At 42.5% G+C, this 16,765-nt stretch overlaps 1 protein-coding gene and 1 long non-coding RNA gene across 2 annotated transcripts in view; one reads left to right on the top strand and one right to left on the bottom strand.

Annotated features, from left to right (window-relative positions):
- Positions 1 to 9,244, top strand: part of LOC141265496 (uncharacterized) — a 69,550-nt gene extending 60,306 nt beyond the window's left edge. Inside the window, exon 3 of the long non-coding RNA XR_012320107.1 lies at positions 7,883 to 9,244. This is a non-coding gene — a long non-coding RNA (uncharacterized lncRNA). The remainder of the gene's footprint in view (positions 1 to 7,882) is intronic.
- Positions 1 to 16,765, bottom strand: part of PIGN (phosphatidylinositol glycan anchor biosynthesis class N) — a 363,689-nt gene that overhangs the window by 50,226 nt on the left and 296,698 nt on the right. The gene's annotated exons all lie outside the window — the stretch shown is intronic.

The following is a 16,765-nucleotide window of genomic DNA, read 5'->3' on the forward strand; positions in this document are numbered from 1 at the left end:
TCCAAAACAAGGCAGCTTATACACATAGGAAAACATGGACTAGATCGGGAGTGGTCTTTTAATAAAGGTGGTCATTGGCTGTATGTGCATTGCTACACGACCTAATAGTGATTCTTGTAAATTAATCCGCCGCACTTATAAAACATGCATTCCAGATTGTTAGATGAGGGAACCTCACCTCATACAGATAGAAAGAGAATATAATGAAAATAGGTGGCACCATTACTCTAGTGTCTGACACGATACCTGAAATAGTTAAATATTGCATACAAATACAGCAATAATTAAAGTAAGACATTACCAATATGCATATAAAGCTACCATTCTGTTCTATCATAGCGGTTAGCTGTATTAAAGGGGTTGTCAACTACCTGGACAACTCCTTTTCACATGACATCATCCCCCTTGTAAAATAAAATAACTTATACTCACCTCCCAGTAATATTGGCACTGAATCTCCAGGGCTCGCATGACATTGTTATACCAAGTGAGCCTTGTAGCCAATCAGTGACTGCTAATCGGCTGCTGCGCTCTCACTAATTTCACCTCTCCGAGTAAAGTGAGAGCGCAGCAGCCCAATAGCGGCCACTGACTGGCTGCCAGGCTCATGGGCATACCAATGGTACATGTGCTCAAGGGGACCTGGCAGCGGTGCGGGAGATGAGTATATGTTATTTTCATTTTACAAGGACGACTTCATTTAAAAAAAAAGTTATCCATGTAGTGCCTAACTATTCTACCTAGATTAGTTACCCAATTCCAGAATGTCGTCCCTTCGTAAAGAAATGCAGAGGAACAATCACAGGCAGCAGGAATGAGAGTGCGGATATATCGATGGGGAAAAAACCTCATAGCTTCTGGAAGAAGGGGAGGAAAAAACAAAAGCGCAAAAACAAAAAAGAAAATCACCTGATCCTTACTGGGTTAAGGCGCTGTGCACTAAGCTGGCTGTGGCCAGTTGTCACTGAAATTTATTGTTTTAGAGTTAACATTCTTCCTTTGTCAGCCATCTTACCCAGAAAATGACACCCTCAGGAGGTCAGCAGCTGGGTGGCGCAAAAGAATAAAGGCTTTGTGTAAAATCCACTCTAAAGAGGTTAGGAGGGCCGGGGTTTGGTGCTTTGATGGGGCATGGATTAACTGAGAAGTGGGCAGGGCTGAGCCAAGGAGCGCTACCAGCTAATAGACTGTGCCGGTGTCTCACCTGCAGAAGAAAGCTGGGAAGTATGACAATGGGATTCCTGGTAAGTGTGTAGGAGGCTTGTAATTAGTGATGTGTGCCGTGTTAATGTCCAATGTATGAGTGCCATGTAAAGTATGTGGCATGTGTCTATTGTATGACTGGCATGCATGTGGTATATGTCTAGTGTATGATTAGAATGTGTCTAGTGCGTAATTGGCACGTACGTGGCAGGCGTCTGGTGAGTGACTGGCACGTACGTGGCAGGCGTCTGGTGAGTGACTGGCACGTACGTGGCAGGCGTCTGGTGAGTGACTGGCACGTACGTGGCAGGCGTCTGGTGAGTGACTGGCACGTACGTGGCAGGCGTCTGGTGAGTGACTGGCACGTACGTGGCAGGCGTCTGGTGAGTGACTGGCACGTACGTGGCAGGCGTCTGGTGAGTGACTGGCACGTACGTGGCAGGCGTCTGGTGAGTGACTGGCACGTACGTGGCAGGCGTCTGGTGAGTGACTGGCACGTACGTGGCAGGCGTCTGGTGAGTGACTGGCACGTACGTGGCAGGCGTCTGGTGAGTGACTGGCACGTACGTGGCAGGCGTCTGGTGAGTGACTGGCACGTACGTGGCAGGCGTCTGGTGAGTGACTGGCACGTACGTGGCAGGCGTCTGGTGAGTGACTGGCACGTACGTGGCAGGCGTCTGGTGAGTGACTGGCACGTACGTGGCAGGCGTCTGGTGAGTGACTGGCACGTACGTGGCAGGCGTCTGGTGAGTGACTGGCACGTACGTGGCAGGCGTCTGGTGAGTGACTGGCACGTACGTGGCAGGCGTCTGGTGAGTGACTGGCACGTACGTGGCAGGCGTCTGGTGAGTGACTGGCACGTACGTGGCAGGCGTCTGGTGAGTGACTGGCACGTACGTGGCAGGCGTCTGGTGAGTGACTGGCACGTACGTGGCAGGCGTCTGGTGAGTGACTGGCACGTACGTGGCAGGCGTCTGGTGAGTGACTGGCACGTACGTGGCAGGCGTCTGGTGAGTGACTGGCACGTACGTGGCAGGCGTCTGGTGAGTGACTGGCACGTACGTGGCAGGCGTCTGGTGAGTGACTGGCACGTACGTGGCAGGCGTCTGGTGAGTGACTGGCACGTACGTGGCAGGCGTCTGGTGAGTGACTGGCACGTACGTGGCAGGCGTCTGGTGAGTGACTGACACGTACGTGGCATGTGTCTGGTGAGTGACTGGCATGTGTCTGGTGAGTGACTGGCACGTACGTGGCATGTGTCTGGTGAGTGACTGGCACGTACGTGGCATGTGTCTAGTGAGTGACTGGCAAGTACGTGGCATGTGTCTGGTGAGTGACTGACACGTACGTGGCATGTGTCTGGTGAGTGACTGGCATGTGTCTGGTGAGTGACTGGTGTATATGTTATGTGTGTCTAGTGAAGGACTGGAATATATATGTGGTATGTGTCTAGTATGTCACTGGCATGTGTCTAGTATGTCACTGGCATGTGTCTAGTGTGTGACTAGTATATATGTGACGTGTGTCTAGTGAAGGACTGGAATATATATGTGGTATGTGTCTAGTGTGTGACTGGCATGTGTTTAGTGTGTGACTAGTGTATATGTGACGTGTGTCTAGTGAAGGACTGGAATACATATGTGGTATGTGACTAGAGCCTATCTGATATGTGTGGTATGTGTTTCATGTTTTACACTGCCGTATCCCACATTGCTTCTGCTTGCGCAGGGGTAGTGTCACTGACACGTTCCCTTTGAAGGGAATCTGTCACCAGGTTTTTACTACATGTGTCTGGTGAGTGACTGGACTGGGATGTAAATGACGTGTCTAGTGTGTGACTGGCATGTCTGTACTGAGTGACTGGCACGTGTCTAGTGGGTCACTGGCATGTGTCTAGTGTGTCACTAGTGTATATGTGACGTGCGTCTAGTGAAGGACTGGAATAAATATGTGGTATGTGTCTACTGTGTCTAGGCCTATCTGATATGTGTGGTATGTGTTTCATGATTACACTGCCGTATCCCACACTGCTTCTGCTTGCGCAGGGGTAGTGTCACTGACAGGTTCCCTTTGAAGGGAATCTGTCACCAGGTTTTACTACCTCATTTAAGAGTTGCATAATGTAGGAAAGGAGACTCTGATTCCAGCGATGTGTCACTTAGTTTACTAGGTGTAGCAATTGTGACACAATCAGAGCGTTTAGATGTAGCGTCTAGCAGAGCTCAGTCCACCCACACCGTAGCTTTCTGTGTACATTATATATAGACAGTGAGCTGCTTATCAGACGAGGTGGTATGGTTGGACCAGGGATTCCTAGTAAGTAAACAGCAGCACACAGCCTAATAAGTGACACATCACTGAAATCAGTTTCTCAGCTGCTACCTCATGCTGTCCTCAGATTACATAGCAAAAACCTGCTGACAGATTCTCTTTAACTCCCCCATCTTGTATTTCTGGGTTGTGAAAAACATGAAATCCAAGCTACACTACGGCAATCTACAGTAATTGGCACACTTTTTTTCTATTGGCAGACTAACTTCCATTTGATACGCTAATAAAAACAAGCATGTTATCAAATAATCATCTGGCCATGCAGTTGTCCTGGGAGAAAGATGAGCACTGGCCAATATTTCCATTTTGAATGAGCTGCCATTCACCTCCCAGGCACAGCACCTGACTATTAGCTCTCATCGCTCCTTTCAGGTTGTGCCTGCTGTGCTTGAACCATGTAACTGCTGTGACACCAACCGAATGCATCCAGATACATTGTAGGCCGCTTCTCCATGCAATCATAGCCACACATAAAGCTAAACACACTCCGCTGCTAGAATGTTTTACATCATAATAAGGAAAGCTGTTTCATTATAGCAATACGGGATAAGATGGACGAAGTCCACAGGCAAACACAGTTGTCGCATTATTACGTTACTAACCTTAGCATAATGGCTATTCTCATCCAGATATTTGATATTCTTATAGAAATATTATAGTTACTTAAAGCGAACCAGTCGCTCAATATATGCTGCCCAAACTACAGGCGGCATGAAGCACTCTGGAACAAGCGATAGTAGTATGGATGAACAAAAACAATTTATTTTTTAATTTTATTTTTTTAAGGTGTTCACTGAGAAAGATAAATAAGCACATAATGCTAAACAATGCTTCAACCACAGTTTTTTTTCCAGATTAAATCATTTTTTATTGTAAAACCTAGGATTTTTGGGAGGGGGGCTGTCTTCTTTGACTTCAGTAGTGCTGTAAATTACAATATTTTGTCAGTGCTTGAGATCTGATTGGCTATACTATATTGCAGACCTGAAGGTTTTAGTCAGGCCTCCAGTTAACATAGCAGACTATCAGCATTCCACATGATCACGCTGTGTGACAGAGGGAAAACTGACCTTCTGCCAAACTCCTCATGTGCCACAGTAACTATTAACAGTGGCATATGAGGGGTTAAACTGCTAGGATAGGAAAGAATACTGGTCCTAGCAGTTACAGCACGAGCCCGGCCGCGTACAGCACGAGCCCGGCCGCGTACAGCACGAGCCCGGCCGCGTACAGCACGAGCCCGGCCGCGTACAGCACGAGCCCGGCCGCGTACAGCACGAGCCCGGCCGCGTACAGCACGAGCCCGGCCGCGTACAGCACGAGCCCGGCCGCGTACAGCACGAGCCCGGCCGCGTACAGCACGAGCCCGGCCGCGTACATCAGTCTGGTTCCTGCAGCTAATTGCACTGGTACAAAAGCTGTTCTGTACGAACAGCATGACAGATACAGTGCCTACAAGTAGTATTCAACCCCCTGCAGATTTAGCTGGTTTGATAAGATGCAAATAAGTTAGAGCCTTTAAACTGCAAACGAGAGTAGGTTTTATGAACAGAAGCATAAATCTTACAAACCAAAAAGTTATGTTGCTCAGTTGAATTTTATTAAATTTTAAACATAAAAGTGTGGGTCAATTATTATACAACCCCTATGTTTAATATTTTGTGGAATAACCCTTGTTTGCAATTACAGCTAATAATCGTCTTTTATAAGACCTGATCAGGCCGGCACAGGTCTGTGGAGTTATCTTGGCCCACTCCTCCATGCAGATCTTCTCCAAGTTATCTAGGTTCTTTGGGTGTCTCATGTGGACTTTATTCTTGAGCTCCTTCCACAAGTTTTCAATTGGGTTAAGGTCAGGAGACTGACTAGGCCACTCCAACACCTTGACTTTTTCCCTCTTGAACCAGGCCTTGGTTTTCTTGGCTGTGTGCTTTGGGTCGTTGTCTTGTTGGAAGATGAAATTACGACCCATCTTAAGATCCTTGATGGAGGAGCGGAGGTTCTTGGCCAAAATCTCCAGGTAGGCCGTGCTATCCATCTTCCCATGGATGCGGACCAGAAACAGCCCCACAGCATGATGCTGCCACCACCATGCTTGACTGTAGGGATGGTATTCTTGGGGTCGTATGCAGTGCCATCCAGTCTCCAAACGTCACGTGTGTGGCTGGCACCAAAGATCTCGATCTTGGTCTCATCAGACCATAGAACCTTGAACCAGTCTGTCTCAGAGTCCTCCAAGTGATCATGAGCAAACTGTAGACGAGCCTTGACATGACGCTTTGAAAGTAAAGGTACCATACAGGCTCGTCTGGAACGGAGACCATTGCGGTGGAGTACGTTACTTATGGTATTGACTGAAACCAATGTCCCCACTGCCATGAGTTCTTCCCGGAGCTCCTTCCTCGTCGTCCTTGGGTTAGCCTTGACTCTTCGGACAAGCCTGGCCTCGGCACGGGAGGACACTTTCAAAGGCTGTCCAGGCCGTGGAAGGCTAACAGTAGTTCCATAAGCCTTCCACTTACGGATGATGCTCCCAACAGTGGAGACAGGTAGGCCCAACTCCTTGGAAAGGGTTTTGTACCCCTTGCTAGCCTTGTGACCCTCCACGATCTTGTCTCTGATGGCCTTGGAATGCTCCTTTGTCTTTTCCATGTTGACCATGTCTGAGTGCTGTTCACAAGTTTGGGGAGGGTCTTAAATTGTCAGAAAAGGCTGGCGAAAGAGATCTTTAATCCACACATGTGAAGCTCATTATTCTTGGTGCCTGAACTACTTCTTAATACTTTAGGGGGACCAAACAGAATTCTTGTGGTTTGAGGGGTTGAATAATAAATGACACTCTGAATTAACTTTTAACGTTTTAAAAAAAAAAAAAAAAAAAAAAAAAATTTGCTGCAGTGCATTTCCCACTTTCAGGCTGATCTACAGTACAAATGTCACAATGCCAAGTTAATTCCGCATGTGTCAACCAGCTAAATCTGCAGGGGGTTGAATACTACTTGTAGGCACTGTATATCCATCACAAAGTGACATTAGCTTGCTACAAATATATACAGGTGGATCTCACTAAATTAGAATATCATCAAAAAGTTAATTTATTTCAGTTCTTCAATACAAAAAGTGAAACTCATATTATATAGAGTCATTACAACCAGAGTGATCTATTTCAAGTGTTTATTTCTGTTAATGTTGATGATTATGGCTTACAGCCAATGAAAAAAGTGATTATCTCAGTAAATTAGAATACTTTATAACAACAGCTTGAAAAATGTTTTTAAAATCCAAAATGTATGTTCAGTAAATACACTCAATACTTGGTCGGGGCTCCTTTTGCATGAATTATTTTATTAATGCGGCGTGACATGTAGGCAATCAGCCTGTGGCATTGCTGAGGTGTTATGGAAGCCCAGGTTGCTTTGATAGCAGCCTTCAGCTCGTCTGCGTTGTTGGGTCTGGTGTCTCTCATCTTCCTCTTGACAATACCCCATAGATTCTCTATGGGGTTAAGGTCAGGCGAGTTTGCTGGCCAATGAAGCACAGTGATCCAGTTGTTTTTAAACCAGGTATTGGTACTTTTGAATGAAACTTCCATCTCCAAAAAGCTTGTTGGCAGAGGGAAGCATGAAGTGCTCTAAAATTTCCTGGTAGACGGCTGCGCTGAATTTGGTCTTGATAAAACACAGTGGACCTACACCAGCAGATGACATGGCTCCCCAAACCATCACTGATTGTGGAAACTTCACACTAGATCTCAAGCAGCTTGGATTGTGGCCTCTCCACTCTTCCTCCAGACTCTGGGACCTTGATTTCCAAATGAAAATTGGAACTCTGGGACCTTGTGGAGTGTCAATGACAGCCTTCTGGACATCTGTCAAGTCAGCAGTCTTCCCTATGATTGTGGAGCCTACTGAAACAGACTAAGGGACCTTTTTAAACGCTTAGGAAGCCTTTGCAGGTGTTTTTTGTTAATTATTGTAATTTGCTGAGATAATGACTTTTGTGTTTTCAACGGCTGTAAGCCATAATCATCAACATTGACAGAAATGAACACTTGAAATAGATCACTCTGTTTGACATTACTAAATAATATGCAGAATATGCCTGTTATCACATTGTTTTTATACTACGTTATCATATTATTTGATATTACATGCTATTGGCGCAATCACTAAATTCCATCAGTACTGCTTTCCAAAAACAGCAGCATGTGTCCTGATAGAGGCGGACAGCTCCATATAAAGTAGCCAGAAATATTTAAAAAACAAGCTCCTGTTATTTTGGATACAGTTTTGTTATTGATACAAATAATCGTGGTAGATTTACATTATAATTCGGCATGTCATTGCAGGAAGCAGTGCTTCTGAGGACTGAAGATACCATCTGGTTTACAAAGCACATGTTCTCCACACACAGCGAAAAAAGTGTACAAAACAAGGCGGATTGTCTTCTCTGCATACAAAACAGAGGGATGAAGCAGCCGCACCAACAATCCATGTATGACTGGGTTGACAGGAATTGACTCATATTTCATGTACTATCAAACTTAGATGAGAGTCGCACAAAATATCATGAAGAGTGCATTCACCCAACATTAGTCATGGTGTGGACAACAGACCTTTTCAATAGTGCAAGTATTTTTTCCTTATTTAAATGCATGCATTTTTTACTTTAAATTATTTTACCAATTGGTTTTCATGAAAAATTTTGCACCATTGGACTTCGCAAGCTTTTGTGTTGGCCAGTTATTACTGGCTGCAGAATGAATTAACTGAGGAGCCATCAGCGAGCTTGTTCGGATAGAGTTTGTAAGTCTCGATTCACATTTGTATATCTGCAGACGTATGAGTTGGACGTATGCAACAAAATCAACTGCGTGCCATATGTCTAAGTACATGTACCTGAATTTCGACATATACATTGAATGTATGTAATATATCTATGTACTTTTAAAAAAAAAAAAAAATAATTACATTTTTTATCTTTTCTCAACTAGTTTATATTGGTATAGACCGGAAAACAGAAAACATATATTTTAGACTTATTAAAGTATTCCACTATAAATTTCAATATGTCTTCTATTGAGAATAATAGGGGAGTAAATTGTCTTTCATACATTTTTTTGGAACCTCAAGCTAAGTTTTTCCATTAAAAAAAACCCTGCAATATGATGTAAACTGAACAAAACCGAATAAAAAAAACACACATTTTGGTTTTCACAAAGTTTTCTCTTTCACTGTTTTTAGATCTTTTAGTCAGATGTCTCTATGGTTACTGAAGAACCGCTCTTATAAACTTCTGTGAAGCACTCCGAGTTCAAGGTGCTCACCACACATCTAGATAAGTTCCCTGAGGGGTCTAGTTTCCAAAATGGTGTCACTTGTGGGGGGTTTCCACTGTTTAGGCACATCAGAGGCTCTCCAAACACAACATGGCTTCCGCTAATTATTCAACCAAATTTTACATTCAAAAACAGTGGTTTTCCCCCACATATGGGGTATCTGCGTGTTCAAGAGAAATTGCACAACAAATTTTGGGGTCCATTTTTTCCTGTTACCCTTGCGAAAATAAAAAAATTTGGATCTAAAGCAAAAATTTCTACATTTCTGTTTTTTTCAGTGAAGATGGGGGCAGTGTGTACTTTAATGAGAAAAAAAATGAACTTTTTAGAATTTACCAAATGGCTGCAATGAAACAAAGAGTGAAAAATTTAAAGGGGTCTGAATACTTTCCGTACCCACGGTATGACGCCAGAGACTTTGGAAAGTCTTTGTTCACATCTTGATTAAAATAAAACTCAAATTTGAAATGAAAGTAACATTAAAAATGAATGTGTAAATTAACAAAGAAATATAGTTGCCTTCATTGTAAGTTTATATGTGTGTGTCAAGTCTGTGTACTGTCCACACGGACCCGTAAAGTTTCACTGATCCATTCACACATCTGTTTTAAAAATGGATCCAAGTGTCTAGTCGGTAAGATTTTAAGGGGCCAAGTCTGATCCACAAAATGGATAAGAATAGGCTTGCTCTATGGAGATAATTATAAAACAAATGAAACCAAGAAGACATACACAGTACTTCAGTGTTCTACCCTTGCGCCACGTTCAGATATTCAGTATTTGGTCGGTATTTTACATCAGTATTTGTAAGCCAAAACCAGGAGTGGAACAATCAGAGGAAAAGTATAATAGAAACACGTCACCAGTTCTGCATTTATTACCCACTCCTGATTTTGGCCACAAATACTGATGTCAAATACTGAACGTGTCCTCAGTCTGCAAATTCTGCATATTCATATGGCAGTCTTCTAGAAATCCTTCAGAGGACACATTGGTTAATCTGCTGACCAGATCTCTCTTCAGCTGGTGGCCATTTGAAGTCTCTTTCCTAATGGCCCCCACATTGCTCTACAAACAGTATAATGGTCCCCACATCCAACATAGCCCTCCAAACAAATAGTATATTACCCCCCACTTAGTCCTGCAAACAGTATAATGGTCCCCACATAGTCCTGCAAACAGTGTAATGGGCCTCACATAGTCCTCCATACAGAATAATGGGCCCCACATAGTCCTCCATACAGAATAATGGGTCCCACATAGTCCTCCATACAGAATAATGGGTCCCACATAGTCCTCCATACAGAATAATGGATCCCACATAGTCCTCCATACAGAATAATGGATCCCACATAGTCCTCCATACAGAATAATGGGCCCACATAGTCCTCCATACAGAATAATGGCCCCCACATAGTCCTGCAAACAGTATAATGGCCCCCACATAGTCGTGAAAACAGTATAATGGCCCCCACATAGTCCTGCAAACAGTATAATGGCCCCATATATTCCTCCATACAGTATAATGGGTCCCACATAGTCCTGCAAACAATATAACGGCTTCTTCACATAGTCCTAAAAACAGTACAATGGCCTCCATATAGTCCTGCAAACAGTATGATGGGCCCCACATATTCCTCCATACAGTATAATGAGCCCCACATATTCCTCCATACAGTATAATGGGCCCCACATATTCTTCCATACAAGATAATGGGACCCAAACAGTCCTCCATACAGTATTATGAGCCCCACATACTCCTCCATACAGTATTATGGGGTCCACATAGTCCTCCATATAGTATTATGAAGCCCACATAGTCTTCCATACAGTATTATTGGCCCCATATAGTCCTTCATACGGCATTATGGGCCCTATATAGTCCTCCATACAGTATTATGGGCCCCATATAGTCCTCCATACAGTATTATGGGCCCCATATAGTCCTCCATACAGTATTATGGGCCCCATATAGTCCTCCATACAATATTATGGGCCCCATATAGTCCTCCATACAGTATTATGGGCCCCATAATACCTACATACAGTATTATGGGCCCCATATAATCATCAATACATTAATATGGGCCTCATATAGTCCTCCATACAGTATTAGGAGTCCCATATAGACCTCCATACAGTATTAAGTGACCCATATAGTCCTATATACATTATTATGGGTCCCATATAGTCCTCCATACATTACTATAGGTCCCATGTAGTTCTCCATACAGTATAATGTGCCCCACATTAGAAATAAATACTCACCTCTCCCTGTTCCCCCCGCTGCTCCGGTCTATGCAGCGCATCTTCTGACCCACTGCACAGCTCAGCACCGAGGGCGCACTGTAGTGACGTCATTACGCCCTCTGCGCTGAGAAATCACAGAGCTGAGACGAAGAGGTGGAAGAGGGAGGGTCAGTTGATGGCTCCCTCTCCCATCATTGATTTTAACTGTATCGGCACCAGGATGCCGATACAGCTGAAAGTATGATGCCGGGCGGGAGGAGGCTCAGGGCCAGCACTGGCACCGGGTCCCCCGACTCACAGGTTCCGTAGTGGCCACGTGGTCTGCCACCGTTAGTGGTACGCCACTGGATGAAGGGTAAGTAAAGCTCAGTTTGTTTTTTTTAATCCTACCTAACCCTGGGGGCAGAAGTTTTTTGAAAGCCGACAACCCCTTTAAACTTGTCAGCTAGTCAGTGTTAGAATACCAAAATAAATAACAGAATTATAAGGAACATTATTAAGCCAAAAGGTAGAAAACTAGATAAATATAGCTACTGTAATGCAATCCGTGTGTTCAATTCTCAGTGCAGTAATGTGGATGAACACATGAATTCCTGATAAGAAATGTCGCCTTAGTATTCAGTCATGAGATGTGCAATGTTTATAAAGCTGTAGTGGAAGATTAAATAAAATAGTCTAGCAGGATATTAGGTTCTGAAGGATTCCACCCTGTAACCTCAATCTACAAAGGCAGGACTGTTTCTACTGAGCATCTAATGCCTACTTTCTTTGACTACATAATATTTATCTCCCCGCTACACCACAAGCTGCTGGAAACAGCAGGACTCTTCCAGATCAAATATACCTTTATCTGGCCAGTGAGGCTCTGACCCAGCCTGCTATAATACCTTCAAACAATAGTGTGTGCCACCTGCCTTGTCCACGTGTTAAACTAAATTACGCTTTTATGGACATTGCCTTTCCTTTCTGGGGAGGCTGGTCCCTTGAGGACATGGTAAAACTACTAGAGAACATGATCTTCTACATCTATGGAATGCTACTTGTTTTAAAGTGCATCTATAATTCCAGGAGACTCTCCCGGTCATGTGTACATGAGGAATAACACTATCTCTGGCAATTATATGACTTGCAAAGTTGACAAAAAGATTGGCCTGACCCTGGAACAGTGGTCACATCGGTAGTCAGTGCCAACCTCCTCCTACCTGCCGGGATTGCCAGAGCTTCTTGTGATCAGCAGGCCCAGCGCAATGTCATCTTTGCAGCATGATGTCACAACGAGCCTACCAATTAGAGGCATTAGGTATGATGGCAGGTAGGAGGAGGTTAACAAGTCTCTGGTCCAGTGTGCATGAATTACCAACCCCGCTGCTGGACCAGTGAATCTTTTTGTTCATTGATTGTTATTCTGCATTCTTCACCAGTTTTCCCATTGATAGGCTCTCTTAACTTTTATCTGTCTCTGTCCTAATGGATAGAAACTAGATGCTATGATGTCTACCATACACAATACAAAGTGACATTCCTGCTTTTCTACATAGCATGCTCTCAAAAGCATCAGTATTTAGGAAATTACAGCAGTACTGAGCAGCGTAGCTGTAAATCCAGCACTGGGGTGGGGTTTACAGTTACAAGAAAGCAGCAGTATTGTCTGTGTGTGAAGATGTGCCTTTCTCCCTCACTCTGCTCCTCAAACATCCTCTCTTATCCCCTTTTTCATGGAATTCAATAAGCAGCATGTAGAGTAATATGATCTCTGAATGAGAGGATGGATTTTAGCTGTATTACAAAGTTTCTTATATTCACTTGTTTTATGGATTTATGCAGTCTGCAGAAATGTCAGTTAAAAGACATTGAAAGCATGGTCTAGTAAAAAGTGAATGTCTTCACAAACGTTGCCTTTTGAGCTATTTCTCCTACAATTTAATTTAAAAAAGTAGGGTTTTTCACATTATATTCAAATGTGTATGAGTTATCTTGGTCCAGTATCAGCTGGATTTCCAATAGACAAAGTAACAGTAATGATTATAGTATCCAGTGTGACAGGTATCTCTTTATCAAGGACTGTGCTCTTTTATGAATTAATAAATATTTATATTCCCTATGAAACAATAGTTCTGGTTTATCTTTCCTTGTAACCCTGCCTTATGCCATTTCACTGTTATTCCTCCGAGAAATGTATGACAACTGGGTGTTACTATTCGTCTGATCATTTATTGAACACTGTCAGATTGAGAAGATGCATAAATAAAGTTATAATAAAGATATTTTATGGCTATGTGCCCACGTTGCATTTATGAAGCAGAAAATTTCTGCTGCATAAATGCAAGTCCTCTCCCGGAAAAACGCATGCGGAATTCCGCACGCGTTTATCGCGCATTTTTCACGCGTTTTCCACATGCGGAATTGCCTTGCGTTTTTTATGCATTGGACTAAGGCAATTCCGCTTGCGGAAACGCAAAATTAAATGACATGCTGCGGATTTTTGAACGCGGCATAAACGCTGCGGAAAAATCCGCAGCATGTGCATAGAACTTGCGGAATCCCATTGGGGACCATGGGGTGCGGATATACATGCGTTTTTCAAGCGTTTACGCTGCGGAAATTCCGCAGCATATACGCTTGAAAAATGCTACGTGGGCACACAGCCTATCGGGCACTTATCCCAGGTGCAAAGAATCCATACTATTTAATTGGTTTATTTACTTGTTTTATTAGCCCATGTATTGAGTTCTTCGGGAATACATTTCTCAATTTGGAACAAGGCCCAATGAAATGATCTGATTTTCATGTATTTCTTGCACTTGAATCAGATCCACTAACAGTTGAACACAATAAGGATCACACAACCCAACAAGGTGAGAGCAGAAGTAGGGGATCTATGTCGGGATTACCAATCCCTCACTAGAAATACTACATATTAAGTGTTTTCTCTATTTATGTCTTCTTCAAACAAATAGATTGTGTAAAAGCCAGCTGTCCTGTTACTGAGCTCCAGCACCATGCCAGCATCCTCCTCCTGCCTCGGCCAGCTCCCTCTATTCTTCTGTGTGTTAGGTTACCAGGGTAATACAGAACATGGCTGGGATACCACTTTCTTTATAGTACGGCGCAGGCCACGGGGCACTTGGTGCCAAACTCATCTCTGCTATATCGATGAGTCAATCTCTCATGTTCTGCTTACAGCTCTGCACTGGACTCTATGACAAATTCAGCTCTGCTATACTGCTGTCAGCTGTGCATAGGATTTTGTGATAAACTCAGCTTCGCTACATCGCTGGCTCATATCCTGCTGTTCTTCCGTCAGCTCCGTATTGGACTTCTGTAAATTCAGCTCTGCTACTTTGCTTTGCGGGTTCAGTCCTGGTTTAGAACCTCCTGTGTAAATCAGCTCTACTCCAGGTTCCACATTGAGGAGTCTCCTCTGGTTCCTTGTCAACTACAACTGTATTGCCTGTTGCCATTTTTTCAACTTTCCTTCATCAGATCCTTTTATTTAGTTTGCTTTTCCGATCACCAGTCTCTTATTGCTGACTCCATTGTTCCATCTGGATTCCCATACTGCAGCATCATCATCATCAGTCTGGGCTAAATGATAACTGCTCATTCAGATCGAGGGCATAACATATCCATTTATTCATCAATGTAGAGACTTCCCTTGTTCCATAACTGTTATATCATGGGAATACAAGTATTTACCCAAACAAGTAGATGTGGAGATTTTGGATTGCTATGCAAACTCCTGTGTCCTATATTTCACTGTGATTATTTTGTGAATATAGTTAGTTATGATGACTTTGTGCATCTGCATTAAAATACTACACTATTTTACATATTATAAAGGAACCTGTTGGACTGCACGAATAGTATAATATGGAGTACTAAATTAAGTATTAAATATGGAGTTCACAAAACAGTGGAAACGAGTAATGTATTAGAAATCTGGAAGTTCCCTGCATTGTCAAGTGGTGCTGGGCCTTCTTCACTCTCATGACTGGCAGAAGCCCCAAAGGTCAGACCCCAACGATCATAAGTGACATATCCTAGCAATACGCAATTACATCATAAAAGGTATGTGCACATGTTGAGTATTTGCAGCAGATTTTTCAGCACCCAAAAGTATTGCAAGAAATAAATGCAGCATAAAACACATGCGGTTTTGACGCTTTTAATGTGTTTTTACCCCATTTATTTAAATGGGTAAAAAGCGCTGAAAGAATTGATATGTGGATTTGAAACCCCAAAACAATATTTCTAATCTGCATCAAGGAAAAAATAAGCAGCTTATGCATGAGATTTCATAAATCTTATTCAATTTGCTGGTACTGCAAAAAAAAAATAGAAAAACATGCAAAGAAATACAGCATATGAACAAGCCCTAAAGTGGAAAAAATTATTTTAGAAATGGCTTTTCAAAGGTAACCAACTCTTTTTAGATACTCCTCCTGTGACAGGGTCTTATGTAAATTTTATCAACCCCTTTTAAACATGTATTTAGCAGTTACACAAAGTAATTTTCTTCAATGAACCATAATTTTTATAAATCTGATTTCTGATGTGTACTTTCTTATGTATGTTACAAATATCCATATATAACGTAAGCTGTCTCCTGGCTTCCTCCATCATTTCTACTATCTAAACTACTGTATTAGATACCTTTTCTAAATTTCTGTCTTCTACCGTTAGCTCCTTTTATAAAGGGAAAATGAAGATATAATTGTAGTGAAGTTAATTACACTTTATGATCACAAGTGCAAGAGAAACACATTAAAAAGGTAAATTATATTCTTAAAGAATAAGTATTTTGTCTCGGATAGTCAGCAATAAAGTCACTATTTGGCAAAAAGGATCTCCATTTTAGTTTGGATCATCTGTAAATCTAAGTAATAGCTTTCTTGCTGTTTAGAAGTGCGCAGTTTAAGAGAGTGATTTCAGTAGTATGGCTAGTAATTCTGGTAAAGAATTAGACTACAGTGAGATAATGTATCCTTTTGGAGCAAATCAATGCCAGGCAGAGCTCATCATCTAGCTCAAGTTTTAGAGTAATACTGGGATTAAGCGTGCCGGCCCCGGCCATCAACCATGCAAGCTGGTTGGTTGTCATTTAATGGCCTGTTTAGACAGCACAACCCCAATAAGAGGAGCACAAAATGACCATTAAAGGGAACATGTCAGGAACTTCTACACCACAAACCCATTTATATGTCTGTTGCCCTTTAAAAGATAACCAAGGTGATCTCTTTATGACCCCAAAGCAATGCTCCAGCGAGAAATCTTGTTTTGAAGTTCTGTATACAGTGCCTTGAAAAAGTATTCATACCCTGTGATCTTTTCCACATTTTTTAACGTTTCACCCAAACTTATAAGTACAGTATTGTATTAGGATTCTATGTTCTACACCAACAGAAAGTAGCAAGTATTTGTGAAAAAAACAATACATGGTTTTCTACAAATTTTAAAAATATAAGTCTGAAAATTGTAACGTGCATTTGTTGAATACAAATTGTAGTTGCCCTTTGTACCCCTAAAGAAAATCCTGAATGACCAATTGCCTCCAGTAGTCATATAATTGGCAAACTGAGTCCACCTGTGTGTCATTTATTCTCAGTATAACTACAGCTGTTCTGTGAAGGCCTCAGAGGTTT

This window comes from Phyllobates terribilis, unplaced genomic scaffold (genome assembly GCF_046119375.1).
Source record: "Phyllobates terribilis strain yellow unplaced genomic scaffold, ASM4611937v1 Scaffold_4__5_contigs__length_816908805, whole genome shotgun sequence".
Classification (NCBI taxonomy): Eukaryota; Metazoa; Chordata; class Amphibia; order Anura; family Dendrobatidae; genus Phyllobates; species Phyllobates terribilis.